The 17434-nt window shown below is 42.3% G+C and overlaps 1 protein-coding gene across 3 annotated transcripts in view; it reads right to left on the reverse strand.

The window, feature by feature from the left end:
- Positions 1–4099, reverse strand: part of CUL2 (cullin 2) — a 92772-nt gene extending 88673 nt beyond the window's left edge. Inside the window, exons 1-2 of one of the 3 annotated variants that reach the window (XM_056519483.1) lie at positions 4030–4099; positions 2116–2385 (exon numbers count right to left, since the gene is read on the reverse strand). The gene's annotated coding sequence lies outside the window, so the exon portion shown is untranslated. The other 2 variants (XM_056519484.1, XM_056519482.1) reach the window with 2 other exon arrangements.
- Positions 4100–17434: the final 13335 nt, after the last annotated feature.

The following is a 17434-nucleotide window of genomic DNA, read 5'->3' on the forward strand; positions in this document are numbered from 1 at the left end:
AGAAAAAAAGGTTTTTCAATACCTCGTACCCGAAAGGCATGAATCATAGGCTCGATTTGGTCATGAGTTATTGAAAAACCTTTTTTTCTTTTCTCTATTATATAGATTTTTTCTATTATTTTATATATATACATTTTTAATGTATGGTATAGAGTTTTTTTCTGAGTTTGTTTGTCTTTGCACTGTGTATTTTGCTATGTTCGTATTTTCTTATATGTATTCACTTTTGATATTGGGCGGAGTTTGAGCTCCTTTAAATACCAGGCAATACTACCCCTTGTATCTATGACTAAGGCCCGGTAGGGCGGAAATGCGTCAGAGGGGGAGGTTTCGACCTCCAGCATGCTGGTTGCACTTTTTGTATCTCCTAAATTTTTTATGGATTTTTTACCGGTGCTGAGACTACAATTGAATTTTTCTAATTTACAAATCTGTTTAACTTTCTGGCACCAGTTGATTTAAAAAAAAAAAAAAAGTTTTCCACCGGAGTACCCCTTTAACTAAGACTCCCAAGTCCTTTTCCATGTCAGTCGTCCCAAGTGTTCTCCTATTTAATACATAATCCCAGCCCGGATTTTTCCTCCCCATGTGCTTTACCTATATAACATGTATGTGGATTTTTTTGGGTAATGTGATTTAATGTCTGTCATTTTGTAATATACACATTTTTCTTGGTATTTTGAAGCTATGATTAAGGACTATAGTTCCAAAACGCGTCGGCTCCGTTTGTAGCCATGATAACATTTAATAGGTCCAAAACCAGTCGGCACTCTTTCTAGCCATGATTACATATGGTCCAAAATGCACGGGTTCTGTTCGTAGCCATGACTACGGACTCCAGATCCGATACGCTTTGGCGCTGATTGTGGCCATTAAAACGTTTTATATTACAAACACGTCGGCTGTTTGTAGTCATCATGATTACGTACTATAGGTCCAAAATGCGTCAGCTTTTTGTATAGCCATGATCACGTATTCTAGGTCCGAAACGCATATGCTCTGCTTGTAGCCATGATTACCTATTATAGGTCCAAAATGCTTCGGTTCTGTTTGTAGCCATGATTAAGGTCTATAAGTGTAAAACGTGTCGGGTGTTTGCAGCTATAGGTCCAAAACTTTCCGGGTCTGTTTGTAGCCATAATCACCTACTTCAGGCCCAAAATGCGTCAGTTCTGCTCGCAGCCATGATTATGTACCATAGGTCTAAAATTCTTTGGCTCTGTTTATAGCCATGATTACGGACTATAGGTCCAAAACGCGTCTGAATTTTTGTTTCCTTTATGACTAACGGCCTCTTCTTATGCAGTGTCCCGCAACCTGTTGCATAACTACAACTCTCATTATTCCCAGAAGAGCTGTAGTTTTGGATTAGTTGGGGAACAATGTGTATGTGTGGGTATATATATATATATATATATATATATATATATATATAAAAATATATATATACACATATATACACACATATACAAACACACACTATACTGGTGAAGGGGTTGGTGTATGGGCACGACCTGTATACTGGTATTATAATGTAGTCATGGGTGGCACGCACACATACGCCCTTTTTCTGGGTTTATAAATAAAGTGTTTGCCGCACCCGTCATGTGACCAGGGTGGCATAATACAGTACACTAGTGCAAAACTACAACTCCCAGCATGCCCGGACAGCCTTCGGCTGTCCGGGCATGCTGGGAGTTGTAGTTTTGCCAGAGGCTGCAGAAAACAAGAGCAGCCCCATAACCCTGGCCTCACAGAGTGGTCTGTACTATCACAGCGCCCCCTTAGTCAGTAGGCAGTGCCAGGTCTAGTGCAGAGGCCTACACATGTGTGCTGAGCATGGGCCAGTGAGGAGGTGCCGGCTCCCCGAGGTACCAAGTGGAGGACTCCGCTTACACAGTGCCCACTGCCCCGGTGCCCCCAGCCCGGAGCGGGGGAGCAGTGAGGGGGGATCCCGGGGGAGCGGGGCCGGTACCTGTCACACGCGTCACAGTGGAGCCCTCTGCGGGAGATCATCAGCTGTCACCGACTCCGCTCACTCAGCTGCCATTACCTGGGATGCCGGAATGTACCATCCGCTGTATGCATAGGGGGGAGCCGCGGATATTTACTTACAGCACCATCAACAAGATCTGCCTCCTTCCCCCGCTCTAAGCACAGCCTGCAGCTCCTCACTATTCCCCGACGATGATGAGCCGGGAGGACGGGAGCAGACAGCGGGCAGCGCATCTACCGACCCCCGTCTGCGGCATAGACTGGTCCGAAGTACGGGAAGTGCGGAGGCTCAAACAGCTTCGGCTCCAGCCCCTGATGACAAGCAGGAAAGGGGAAGCCCATGGGTGGACTGGGAAGTTCATCCCGGGGAAATGTTCTGTGTATGGTCTCCTGGAGGGGAATCAAGTTACAGTGTATGAAGGCTTCAGGCAACTTGTAGCAGAGTGTTCACACCCGTGCGTCAAACTTAAATGCGACTTGTTTTGTTCTTCTTGGATTCCACATCACATAATAATAATAATAATAATGATATAATATTTATTTTTAAATAATAATAATATTTATTTTTAAATAATAATATTTATTATTAAATAATAATAATATTTATTATTAAATAATAATAATATTTATTATTAAACAATAATAATATTTATTATTAAATAATAATATTTATTATTAAATAATAATATTTATTATTAAATAATAATATTTATTATTAAATAATAATATTTATTATTAATAATATGTATTATCAATTAATAATAATCGTAATTATTATTTTATCAGTAGTATTATTATTATCAATAACAGTCATAATTATTATCTATTATCAGTATTATTATTAATAATTCATATTATTAAAGGAGAAGTATCATGTAAAAAAAATACTTCTTTAATATTAATAATAGTAGTAATAATATTAATAATAAATAATTAATAATAAGCATTGTCTATATTTGTTCCAATTTGTTATTTTTTCTTCCTGAAAAATTGTATAAATCTTTCAATTAATTATTAAATAATAATAATAATATTTATTATTAAATCATATTTATTATCAATTAATCGTAATTATTATTTTATCAGTATTATTATTATTATCATCAATAACAGTCATAATTATTATTTATTATCAGTATTATTATTATTAATATTATTAAAGGAGAACTATCATGTAAAAAAAACACACTTCTTTAATATTAATAATAGTAGTAATAATAATAATAATAAATAATTAATTAATAATAATTGTTCGCATATAAATTTTCCCCCTGAGCGCAGTGTTCTGTCTGCAGAGCGCATGAGCTGAAGATTTTACCCAGCTTTCGCGTCCTGATCACGTGAGAGCTGTGCGTCGGGAGAGCAACTCTGCACAGGGTAACTGCGCATGCGCCAGACCCTCGCTACACCCGGAAGTACCTCTTTCTGCAGTCTTGCTACTCCCAACTTCCGGGTGTTGCGAGGGACCGGCGCATGCGGAGTTACACTGTGCAGAGAGCTCTCTCGACGCACATCTCTCACATCATCAGGATGCGAGAGCTGGGTAAAATCTTCAGCGCATGCGCTCTGTAGACAGAGCACTGTGCTCAGGTGGAGCAGAACTTTGTATGGACCACATCTATTTAAAGTGCACCAACTGAAGCTACCCCATGGCTGCTAGAGTGAAGATTAGAGTGGGCGGCAGCTGTGCTTGTGGGTGGGTAAGAGAGAGACCTATATTTTTTTTGCATTTGTCTGATTTTGTGCAATCCTATACCTTACTGTTTGTTCCAGTATGTTATACATGGCGGTTTTCCTTTGTGCAATACAAAGTTAGTTCCAAGTTAGTTTTGTGTTAGTTTTGTTAATCTCCAGCTCCCAGACAGTGGAGGCTCAGGATCTGCCTGCAGAGCACAGAGAGGTAACAAGGGTAAGGGATCACGGGGATATAGGTGGACACCCTCAAAACTCTGTAACAGTTACTGAGCAAAGTCCTGACCACAATACTATGTGTGAACATAGCCTAAGGACCCATTCACACTATGGAATATTCACCTGGAGAAATCCCATGTGTATAATCCATACGTAGCAGCAGCCGCCGATATCAATTGGTGCACAGACATGTGCTGTCTCCATTGACGGCAATCCTAAGAAGAGACAGAGCAGGGATTTTGATTAATAAGTTACAAATTATACTGAATATTTTTCCACAGATATACAAAGCATTTGAAAAGTTTTCAGACCCATTCACTTTTTTCACATTTTGTTTTTTATGATAAAAAATTAAAATAAAAATCAAGTTTCCCCCGATCATTCTGCCCTTAGTACCGCATAATGACAACGTGAAAACAGAATGTTAGAAATCTTTGCTAATTTATTGAAAAATAATAAAATATAAAAAATTGCATTAACATAAGTATAATGGGGGCGCCCCCTTCATTTCCCGGATGGTCCTACAGACATGTCTCCATGTCGCACCTTTACAAACCCCTTGGCCCTCTCACTCCTTTCCTGAGCAATCTGGACTTCGCATCTGGTCTGCAATCTAGAGGCTTCCTGACCGCTCCCCTGCCTCGCCCTTTCCCTGTCACTCGAGTTCTCCAGTCTTCCTCGCTGAAGACTCTGCAGGACATTCTCAGGGACCTCAGCTCCTCTGCAAGATTTCTTTTCCAGTACTCACAGCCACAACACTTCTATAGTACATGGAAAGGGACGGAGTACTTCCACAGAGGCCTGACCGCCTTTAAATCCCATTGTCTAGCCACAAATAAGCTGATGCATGTGGTATCGTTCCTATACGCCCTTCTTCATATCAGGGACTTTCAAGACTTGCTCCCCTTCCAGACAAGTTGAGAGCGCAAACTTGCTGACACCCCTAGCACTGGGGAATGGGAAAAGTTGTTCCTGCTTTTCCACAAGACATCTATTTCTGTGTTTCTACAGGAATCAAATTGCAAACTCCACTCCCGATGGTACAGGGTTCCTGCCCTCCACCACAAATTCTAGCCTAGTTTCCAACTGGTGCTGGCGCTGCCATCAAGCCAACCACATCTGGTTAACCTGCCCCCTGATGTCGGGCTATTGGTCCTCAGTCCGAGCTTTGATCACGGATATTCCAGTGACCACGGTGTCCTCTTCCCCATCCACTCTGCTCCTAACAATGCCAGGGACACCCCCAGGTTTTTCGAGCTGGTCTGCCAGGTCTTTTATTAGCAGTAGCAAGAAGGGTAGTGCCTCACTGAGGTTTTGTGTATTCCGGGTCTAGAGGAGTGCCTGGCAGATTTACACTCCGAGGCAGAACGCTATGTGAAGCGCTGTCGCCCTTGGATTGAGTTCACCTCCACTGCTATGGTCTCCCTTCCCCGTAGGCAGGAACTTTGTGACTTGGGATTCGTTAACCCTCAGCCCCCCCCACCCGTGTTCCGTCTACTTTCTCTTCAATGTTATCCTCTTTGGTCTCTCTCTACCTTTCTCCTTCTTCTTCCCCCCCTTATGGTTCTCTCTGGTTTATATTCCTCCCCCATGCCTAGAATTGCTGAGTATTTCACTCTACTATAGTTGTCGTTGTGAGCAAGGTGATCTTTGGTCTTTTCAAGCTACCCAACTACTTGTGGTCGTGTCTAAATGCCCTCCTGGCTTTCACCACCTGCACTACTCTTACCTCTCTGTCCTACCCAAATTGACCTGCCAATAGCAGACTCTTGTGGTCCATTAATTTAGTTTTTGATCCCTTCCTCCTATTTGATGTGCATAAGATATGCAAACAGGACAGCACACACGCAGTAAAGTATTCTCCTTGCATTATCAGACGTATTCAGCGCTTACGCAATCTGTCAGTGCAGAGCAGCTACCAAGGTGCATACAGTGAATGATGGATGCAGTAAATATTCATTTTTTAAACTGCAACTTTAAAAAAAAAGTCCCAATGCACAATTTTTGCACAAAGCTAGACCACCTAAGGACTACACTTAAAGGGGTATTCCACTGGAAAACATTTTTTTTTTTTTTTTTTTAAATCAACTGGTGCCAGGAAGATAAACAGATTTGTGAATTACTTCTATTAAAAAATCTTAATCCTTCCAGTACTTATCAGCTGTTGTATGCTCCAGAGGAAGTTCTTTTCTTTTTCATTTTCCTTTTTGTCTGACCACAGTGCTCTCTGCTGACACCTCTGTCCATATCAGGAACCGTCCAGAGCAGGACAGGTTTGCTATGGGGATTTGCTTCTACTCTGGACAGTTCCTAAAATGGACAGAGTTGTCAGCAGAGAGAACTGTGGTCAGACAGAAAGGAAATTCAAAAATAAAAGAACTTCCTGTGGATCATACAAATGCTGATAAGTACTGGAAGGATTAAGATTTTTTAATAGAAGTAATTTGCAAATCTGTTTAACTTTCTGGCACCAGTTGATTTAGAAGAAAAAAAAGTTTTCCAGTGGAGTACTCCTTTAAAAACTTCTATTTCACAGACACTTTCTTTACCTACACTTTTTCCAGTTTTTGTAATGTAAATGTATAATGTTAATATAAAGTAGTTCTTGAAGTAAAATGGCTTTGAAATTAAAACTGTTACAAAAAGACAAAAAAGAAGCAGAGGGAAGGAATAGGAGTTGACTAAAGACTGGAGAAGTGAAGTAATTTTCCCAGGTGTTTATTCATCATTTGGTGCAAGTACAGAAAAATTTACTGCAACTGAAAACAGTGCCAAAAGGCATCCACACAGCAAACACACACATTGATAAATTCCCCTCATTGTTTTTGTAACTCAAGAGTTAAAGGGGTATTCCAGGATTTTTTTTTATTTGACTATGCTACAAGGGCTGTAAAGTTAGTGTAGTTCATAATATAGTGTCTGTACCTGTGTGTGACTATTTTCTCACAATTCTTCTGTGATTTTCACTCCAATATTTATTTTTACCAGCATACAAAATGACTGTTGTCTCAGATTTTCCCCACGTTGCAATGCTGCCGAGACCTGACTCACTAGTCAGCTGATGACAGGGAGCCTGTCTGGTTCAATGGGTGGAGCGATCGCTTGGTGGTAGGGATCAATCTGCAACTAATGCAACAGCTGTAGGCACCCTGATTGAAAACCACAGGTCTTTTGAATGGATGCAGCTCATTTATGTTTCAATGGGTGGGGTGGCTGATGTGTGGGAGGGAGGAAAATGGAATTATGGGATTTGTAGTAAAAAAAAAAAAAAAAGTCAAACAGGAAATACCAGTTCACAAAAAGCTAGCCACAGTGTTATGGTAATCTCACAACATAGGCATTTAGCCCCAAGACAAGTGCAGATCCTTCCTAAGCATGTCCATTATTGTCTGCCAGGTATGTACTAAAATCCCCTTATGGTGGAGAACCCCTTTAAGGAAATAATGTCAAAAGGAGGTATGTAAACTGTGTAAATAAGTTGCTTCAGCTGTTCAGAAAGCTACAACTAGGCTGGAGGGGTCAGGGGGAGGCTTGTATCTTGAGATAGCTGCGGTTGTCAGAGGTGGGGACTCCCAATCTATCAGACATTTAGGGCCTATCCTGTGGACCCATGGCTAATGCCGGACATCAGCCATCAAACTGATGTTCGGAAATTGACCCTTTAAATGCCGCAATTAAAGTTGATTACGGTGTCTATATAAACACTATAAACCCTGAGAAAGTGTGTAGATCCTACGCCAAAATTACATCAAATACATAGAAAAAAAGCGTATACAGATCCATAATGAAAATTGCTAAATTTTATTAACATATAAATACCATTTCAATTACATACATTTAAAATCAAGTAAAAGACAGGTATAAGTTGCAGACGCAGCTGCATCTCCACATGCCCGGAAGAAGCCTTATTGGTGAAATGTTGGGTGGTCTGGTGCACGTGTGTCACTCTGTTACTGGTAACTATTGATTGTATTATTTGTGCAAAGTACTGTTCTGCTACGACTTATTTAGTTATTATACATACACCTACCTTTGATATTTACTTGACCACTAGGTCTATTGGGGTTATTCATATTTACCCCTGTATATTTCTCTCTTTACTAATGTCTCTCCTTGGGTTTTTGTGTAGGTGTCTGTAATCTGCCTGTTATAGTCTTACCCATGTTAGCAGCAGTTCTTCCAGACCACTCTTCATTTTCTATGCCTCTGTAGATGCAGCTGCGTCTGCAACTTATACTTGATTTTAAATGTATGTAATTGAAGTGGTATTTATATGTTAATAACATTTTGCAATTTTCATTATGGATCTGTATACGCTTTTTTTCTATGTATTTACGGTGTCTATATGTGGAGAAATTCACTTGCCAGTGAGGTCAGTGGGCTGATTGGGACCAGCGCTGCAAAATCAAGGAGTCCTGATCAGTTGAGAGGATGGATGGAGGTCTCTTAGGGTCCGTTCACACTATGGAATTCACGCAGAACTCCATGAGCGGAATTCCGCAGTGTGAACTTAACATTAGTGTGAATGGGTCTCCGCGAGCACTGCATACATGTTCATTTTTTGTGCGGATTCCGCGAGCACTGCATAGCCTTCAATGGTGACGGCTCAGCAAGCGGAGATTCCGTAGTGTGAACTTACTGTGCTCTGTACCGTCTGATCGGCGCTCCAACTCTGCAGGCAGCCTGTACAAGTGGAGTGCCGATAATCTGACGAAGCGTGCATGTGCACTTTCAACAGCTGTTACCCAGCACCACGCTGATCAGAAGACTGTCCAATGTAACTCCCTGTTAATGCACCGATGAGAATAAAATTATATTTTACTCTGCAACCCGGCGAGTGATGTCCCTAATTTCTATTTTCACTGTAGGAGTGCCGATAATATTGATCAAGACTGTGCTATGGGCCCCATTCCCAATTTTCTAATAAAATAATGGAAACAAAAATAAACATAATTGTTATTACCTTGTGCAAAAATGTCTGAACTAGTACAATATAATATTAATTAAACTGCATTGTGAATAGCGTAAAAACATAAAAAAAAAAAAAATATATATATATATATATATATATAAAGTTCAGAGTTGCTGATTTTTGGTCACTTCATACACTAGAAAAAAATGTATAAAATGCAATCAAAAGGTTCCATCAAAACAAAAATGGTACTGATAAAACTACAGATCATAGTGCAAAAAAATCTAGGTTATAGGAGTCAGAAGAGGACAATTTTAAGCATACTCATTTTCTTGCAAAAAGTTATAATTTTTTTAAAAGTAGTTAAATAAAATAAATTGGGTATTGTTGTAATCGTATAGACCTAGAGAATAAGAGTAACACCGAAGAGCGCACTACGTAGAAACAAAACCACCGTAAAGTTGCCAAATTGCATTTTTTTTATTTTGCCCCACAAATCATTTTTTTACTTTTGCTGCAGATTTTGGTTTTGCCGCAGATTTTGGTTTTGCCGCAGCATTAGCAGGAGTTGAAGTTTTCATTGGTCAGACCCCAACTGATTACTAAAAGGAGCTGGGAGAAGTGCATGCTAAGCATGTTCTCTCCCAGCTCTGTGCCATGTGATCAAAATAGACACTCAATGCAGGTCTTTGGGACTATTTTGGTTACATGCACAGAGAACGGGCGAGAAATTATCAGCCTCACACTTTTCTCCCTGCTTGCTCTAATAATCTATATCAGCGTTTCCCAACCAGGGTGCCTCCAGCTGTTGCAAAACTACGACTCCAAGCATGCCCGGACAGCCTTCGGCTGTCCGGGCATGCTGGGAGTTGTAGTTTTGCAACAGCTGGAGGAACCCGGGTTGGGAAACACTGATCTATACTCTTGTGGAAAACTTTTTTTTTTAATCAACTGGTGCCAGAAAGTTAAACAGATTTGTAAATCACTTCTATTAAAAAATCTTAATCCTTCCAGTACTTTTTAGGGGCTGTATACTAAAGAGAAATCCAAAAAAGAAATGTATTTCCTCTGATGTCATGACCACAGTGCTCTCTGATGACCTCTGCTGTCCATTTTAGAAACTGTCCAGAGTAGGAGAAAATCCCCATAGTAAACATATGCTGCTCTGGACAGTTCCTAAAATGGACAGCAGAGGTCAGCAGAGAGTACTGTGGTTGTGAAAGAAGAGAAATCCAAAAAGAAAAGAACTTCCTCTGCAGTATACAGCCCCTAAAAAATACTGGAAGGATTAAGATTTTTTAATAGAAGTAATTTACAAATCTGTTTAACTTTCTGGCACCAGTTGATTAAAAAAAAAAAAGTTTTCCATGGGAGTACCCCTTTAAAGGCTAGGTTTACACTGAGTTTTTTGGGGCTAATTCTACACAGACCTCATTGATTTCAATGGTAATATGTTCAATGGGAATTATTCCAAGCATATTGCTCGGAAAAAAAAGAAAAAAAACACTGGCTGTGGATCTCCATTACAGGATGTAAAATATGTGACAGAAATAAAATTTCTGATGAATTTATCATCAGGGTTAAAGCGTTTTTTGTTGTACACTTGTCACATATTTTTGCGCAATGGCCTGAATGAGCAACATTTTCAGCTAAAGTGATATTTTTCAATGGCTTGTTTGAACCCTTTTGCCTAATTACTTTACAGCGGTTAGCGATGTCTTTAGACATCATAGACATGTCTTTTCTTTCTGCGGATTCTGCTCGGAAATTCATTGCCACGGACAGAGGCAGGTGAGGGGACCTCCGTCCGCCATTATGGATGATCGGATCCCTGCGGCAGCGCTGCTGGCAATCCAATCGTCCATTTAAAGTACCGCACTGCCGCGATCTGTATTGATCATGGCATCTGAGGGGTTAATGGTGCGGTCCGGTGCTCGCGGTCATGGTGAAGCGTAAATGTATGTCGTGAGGAGTTAAGTACAACAGCACCGTGACGTACATTTACGTCCATTATCGTCAAGGGGTTAAAGGGGTTGTGCAGCAAAAACTAAGTTATCCCCTATCCACAGGATAGAGAATAAGTAGCTGATCATAAGGGGTCAGACCGCTGGGACCCCCCGTGATCTCCTGCACAGAGCTATGGCTCTCCCTATGCATGGAGCAAGGGTTGGCACTGCCCTCCAGCTGGAGATACCCGAGGGCTGTACTGGTGTATTTTCTGCTCTCCCATAGAGATAAATGGAGGGCGTATGCCGACCTCCGCACAATGCATGGGAAGAGCTGGAGCTCCATACTGGAGATTGCGTGGGAGGTCCCAGCAGCCCGGATTGTGAGGTGACAATGGGGAATTTTGACATCACAGTGGGGCATTATGAAGCTAGAATTGGGCACTGTAAAGTCACTTTGGGATATTGTGATGGCACAATGGCAAATTGTTGGGGAGATGTGGTGTCACAGTGATTGTGAGGTCATAATTTGGCATTTTGAGGTGACAACAAGGCACTGTAAGGTCAAAATGGGTGATTGTGATTTTACAGTGGTGCATTTTAGCTCACAGTGGGCCTCTGTGGTTACAAAGGGGCACTGTAATGTCACAGTGGGGATTCTGAGGTTACAATAAGGCATTATGAGTCAGCCTCCTACTTTGCGTGTTTGTATCAGTAATACGCTGCTATGAGCAGACACAAATGAAGCTGTGAGTCGCGTACGAAGTGTACTCAAACATCGCAGCCGCTCCCTCTGCTAGCCCGAGCAGCGATGTCTGTGAGTATGCTGTGCATGGCCCGCAGCTCAGTCTGTGTCTGCTCGTAGCGGAGTATTGCTGCGATGAGCAGACAAACCAGGACACACGGGCAGGAGGCTGACTCATGAGCACATCCGCAGTGTCAAATTTGTTGTGGATGCGCTACGTGTGACCTTACCCTAAGACTGTAACTACTTGTTGGAAATGCCCATCCAAATGACTAGTTGCAGGTATTTTAAATATAGAGCGTAGTGATTTTAAAAGTTAATTTTTCATATATTGATCAGACTGCAGACATTCATTAATGGTAGGAAATATATTTTCATACACTGCATACTGCTGGTTATATATAGACTGAGAATTAGTGACAGGTGCCCCATACTTTTCCTTATACAAGCAGTCTGCGCACTCAGGTTTAGGGTTTTCGTGAATTCTTTTCTATATCTTTCACCCATGGAAAATAATGGACTACTGCACCTAGGCTTACACTTAAAGGACATCTGCAGCAAAAGACCCGTGGTCAGGGCCCGTGGCTAATACCGGACATCACCGATCGTGGTGATGCACGGTATTAACCCCTTAGACACGGCGATCAAAGTTGATCGCGGCCACTAAAATGTAAAAAAAATGCTGTTCCGATCAGCTGAGAAGACACAAAGAGGGTGCCTACCTTCCTCCTCCCTGTGCGATCGGCGATCTATTGCTCCATGCCTGAGAACCAATAACACTGATCAATGCTATGCTATAGCATAGCATTGATCAGTGTATGCATTCAAGGTATTGCATGTTATAGTCCCCTATGGGGGCTATCCAAGTGTAAAAAAAAGTGGGAAAAAAGTTAATAAAAGTGATTTAACCAATTCCCTAAAAAAAAAGTTTGAATCACCTCCCTTTTCCCATAAAAAAATAAAAAAAAGTAAAAAATAAAAATAAAAAAAAACATAAATGGTATCACCGCGTGCGTAAATGTCCAAACTATAAAAATATGTTAATGAAACCGTATGGTCAATGGTGTACTCCTAAAAAAAATCCAAAGTCCAAAATTGCGTATTTTTTGGTCACTTTGTATACCATAAAAAAAAACGTATGAAAAGTTATCAAAAAGTCCCATCAAAACAAAAATTATATAGATAAAAACTTCAGTTAACGGCGCAAAAATTTGGCCCTCACACCGTCCTGTGTGCTAGAAAAATAAAAAAGTTATAAGGGTCAGAAGGACATTTTTAAGGGACAGCTGCAGCAAAATACAACTTATCCCCTATCCACAGGATAGGGGACAAGTGTTTGATCGCGGGGGTCCGACCGGTGGGACCTTCGCAATCTCCTGCACGGGGCCATGGCTCTGCCGTGGCTCTCCTGTGCAGGAGATGTGCCAGGCGCAGCGTGTCGTCACGGCCGACATGCCCCCTCCATGTATCTCTATGGGAGAGGCGGGGAGGCAGCGTTCATGCCTCTCCCATAGAACTCTATGGGGAGGGGGCGTACCATCTACCTCAGAAAGGTCAACGCTACGCGTATTAGCCGCTCACATAGAGAGGCAATGCGGTGCCCTGTTTGGGAGATCGTGAGGGGTCCCAGCGGTCGGACCCCCCCCCACCCCCCGCGATCAGACACTTATCCCTTATCCTGTGGACAGGGGATGAGTTGTATTTTGCTGCAGATGTCCTTTAAATCAACTAATTTTCCTGCAAACAGTTAATTTTCACCAGATGTAAAACTAAATCAAAGCTATATAGGTAGGTATCATTTTAATCATATGGACCTTCAAAATAAAGATAAGGTGTCATTTTTACCAAAATGTGCACTGCGAATAAACGGCGGCACCCAAAATTTACAAAATGACAGGGTTTTTTTTTTTTTTTTCAATTTTGTCCCAGAAATATTTTTTCGTCGTGAATTTTTTTGTAAAATGACTGATGTCCTTACAGTACAAGTACAATTGGTGGTGCAAAAAAAACAAGCCTTCATATCGGTCTGTAGGTGCAAAATTTAAAGGGTTATTATTTTTAAAAGGAGAAGGAGGTGGGGAAAAAAGTGCAAAAACGGGGAAAAAAAACCTGGTCCTGAAAGGGTTAAAAAGGACTACAATCTTAAGTGGGACACTACAACTTCTATTATGATCTCACATAGGAGTTACTATATGTGCAGCATGACGTCATCATCCTGGAGACCGCGCGCGCGCGCAGCCCGGTAACCATGGCAATAACTGACGCCATGCCGGAGCGGGGGTCGTTACTGCTGCAGTCCCGGAGAAGGCGCAGTGTATACTGAGGAGTCCCGCCATCTCCCCGGACACACACCTCCCCTCCAGCCGGTAATAACACCGGTAATAGCACCGGTCATGCCTCCGTACCTACCCCTCCCCCCCTCAGCTGACGTTCCGCTTACGTATATACGCGTCCAGCCTGGCGACTCCGCCCACCCGTGACGTACTGGTTACGTATACGCTTGTGACAGTGCTGTAAATTTCTCATACACAAGGACAGGCTGCAGTGTACCCACTGCTCCACCAGAGGGAGCCACTGATATCCTGACACCTGCAGAGCGTTATAGTGTGCGCCAACCTCCAGCAAATGTAAACTACGACTCCCATCGTGGAGAGGGGGATAGGCAGGATAGAGAAAAGTGTTCTAGGAAAAATTAAGGATTTATTATTCAGTGATTCCCAAACAGCATGCCTCCACTGTGTCTCCAGCTGTTGCAAAACTATAAGTCCCAGCATGCCCGGACAGCCTTTGGCTGTCCGGGCATGCTAGGACTTGTAGTTTTGCAACAGCTGAAGGCACAGTGGTTGGAGAACACTGACCACAAGAAGACTATATATGAATAATTCTACTCAGGCTAAAAAAAAAACAACGATACTCACCTCCCCTGCTCCCCCACCACTGCCGATAGGCAGCACTTCATTGTGTTGGTGCTAAGAATTTGGCAGATACTTTTTTTTTATTGTTTTTTTTAGTACCCTAACTTAAAAATTTTCCATGGTGCTGGAATACCCCTTTAATTTAGTGATGATATGAAACTGGAAGAATATTGCAACGTAACATAACTTACAGTCAATAAGATTTACTTCATTTACAGGAAACTAGGGAACTGCCAACTAAGGGGCGTTCCTACCTCCTAATGGGAGATCCTGATTATGAGGTCAGAATTTAACATTGTAAGGCCACATAGGGACATTTTGATGTCGTATTGGGGAATGGTGAGGGCACAACGGCAAATGGCACAGTGGGGAGTTGTGGTTAGAAATAGTAAGATCACCATTTGGCATTTTGAGGTGGCAGCAGGGCACTGTGATCTCAAAATTGGTTATTGTGGTGCTATTTAGCTCAAAGTTGCCCTTTGTGAGGTTACGGGGAAGGGGAGGGGGTGGTTTGTGAGATCGCAATAGGGCACTCTGACAGGGCTGGTGGAAGAATTTGTGCCACCCTTGGCGAAAGCTAATTTTGTCGCCCCTTTACCCTGCCCATTGGCTCCGCCCTTTGACATGCCCCACCTAACTACTGGGGTGACACACTGTAACAAACCTCCTCCTCATGTAATCTCCTTACTACTGGGGTGACACACTGTAACAAACCTCCTCCTCATGTAATCTCCTTACTACTGGGGTGACACACTGTAACAAACCTCCTCCTCATGTAATCTCCTCACTACTGGGGTGACACAATGTAACAAACCTCCTCCTCATGTAATCTCCTTACTACTGGGGTGACACACTGCAACAAACCTCCTCCTCATGTAATCATCTTACTACTGGGGTGACACACTGTAACAAACCTCCTCCTCATGTAATCACCTTACTACTGGGGTGAGACACTGTAACAAACCTCCTCCTCATGTAATCTCCTTACTACTGGGGTGACACACTGTAACAAACCTCCTCCTCATGTAATCACCTTATTACTGGGGTGACACACTGTAACAAACCTCCTCCTCATGTAACCTTACTACTGGGGTGACACACTGTAACAAACCTCCCCACGTAATCATCTTACTACTGGGGTGACACACTGTAACAAACCTCCTCATCATGTAATCATCTTACTACTGGGGTGACACACTGTAACAAACCTCCTCCTCATGTAATTTCCTTACTACTGGGGTCACATACTGTAACAAACCTCCTCCTCATGTAATCACCTTATTACTGGGGTGACACACTGTAACAAACCTCCTCCTCATGTAATCTCCTTACTACTGGGGTGACACACTGTAACAAACCTCCTCCTCATGTAATCTCCTCACTACTGGGGTGACACAATGTAACAAACCTCCTCCTCATGTAATCTCCTTACTACTGGGGTGACACACTGCAACAAACCTCCTCCTCATGTAATCATCTTACTACTGGGGTGACACACTGTAACAAACCTCCTCCTCATGTAATCACCTTACTACTGGGGTGAGACACTGTAACAAACCTCCTCCTCATGTAATCTCCTTACTACTGGGGTGACACACTGTAACAAACCTCCTCCTCATGTAATCACCTTATTACTGGGGTGACACACTGTAACAAACCTCCTCCTCATGTAACCTTACTACTGGGGTGACACACTGTAACAAACCTCCCCACGTAATCATCTTACTACTGGGGTGACACACTGTAACAAACCTCCTCATCATGTAATCATCTTACTACTGGGGTGACACACTGTAACAAACCTCCTCCTCATGTAATTTCCTTACTACTGGGGTCACATACTGTAACAAACCTCCTCCTCATGTAATCACCTTATTACTGGGGTGACACACTGTAACAAACCTCCTCCTCATGTAATCTCCTTATTACTGGGGTCACACACTGTAACAAACCTCCTCATGTAGCTTCCTTACTACTGGGGTGACACAGTGGTGCTGGCTGGGCGGTTCTTCGGGTGAGTGGGTGCTTCGGATGCTAACTGGCTACTAACTTTCTTGCAGCGTGCAGAGCGGTGCCCCTATCAAGAGGGCGCTCTAGGCGGTTGCCTATTTTGCCTATAGGCAGAACTAGCCCTGCACTGTGATATCACAGTGGGACCTTGTGATGTACATGGTGCATTGTGAGGTCACAGTGGGGTATTGTGCTATCACTTTTGGGCATTGTAACTTCACAGTGGGGTATTTTGATGTTACAGTAGGCACTTTAAGTTCCCAGCTTGAAATTGTGAGGGGACGATGGAAAAGTGATGTGATAAAAAGCAAATTGGTGATGGTCCGACCATTGTGGCCACCAGTGATCATGAAATATCAAGTAAAGTTCCATTCACTCTGTATGGGACTAATGATCAAAGCCAAGTGCAGTATTATGTGTGTTCAGAGGTCCCATTGAGAGTAAATGGAGAGGTGGCTGTGGTGTCTCGGTACCGTATTGCATACCGTACCTAGTGTGGTGGTCCCCAAAGTCAGAGTTACTACGTTCAGGTAGGGTCCCCCAGGTGGGACAGCCCCTAGTTGCCTTCTCTTTCTCTAGTTCTATAATGTCTAAATGTGTACATATTTAATAATGTGTATTTAATATAATGTATATAAGTGTGCTTACCTTGTTAGCGTCGCAGGACCTTCGGTCACTTGTTACCCATAACCCTATGTTAAGATTAGAGATGAGCGAACTTACAGTAAATTCGATTCGTCACGAACTTCTCAGCTCGGCAGTTGATGCCTTTTCCTGCATAAATTAGTTCAGATTTCAGGTGCTCCCGTGGGCTGGAAAAGGTGGATACAGTCATAGGAGACTCTTTCCTAGGACTGTATCCACCTTTTCCAGCCCACCGGAGCACCGGAAAGCTGAACTAATTTATGCAGGAAAAGTCAGCAACCGCCGAGCTGAGAAGTTCGTGACGAATCGAATTTACTGTAAGTTCGCTCATCTCTAGTTAAGATGATTGACACAA

Source organism: Hyla sarda, chromosome 5, assembly GCF_029499605.1.
Source record: "Hyla sarda isolate aHylSar1 chromosome 5, aHylSar1.hap1, whole genome shotgun sequence".
Taxonomy (NCBI): domain Eukaryota; kingdom Metazoa; phylum Chordata; class Amphibia; order Anura; family Hylidae; genus Hyla; species Hyla sarda.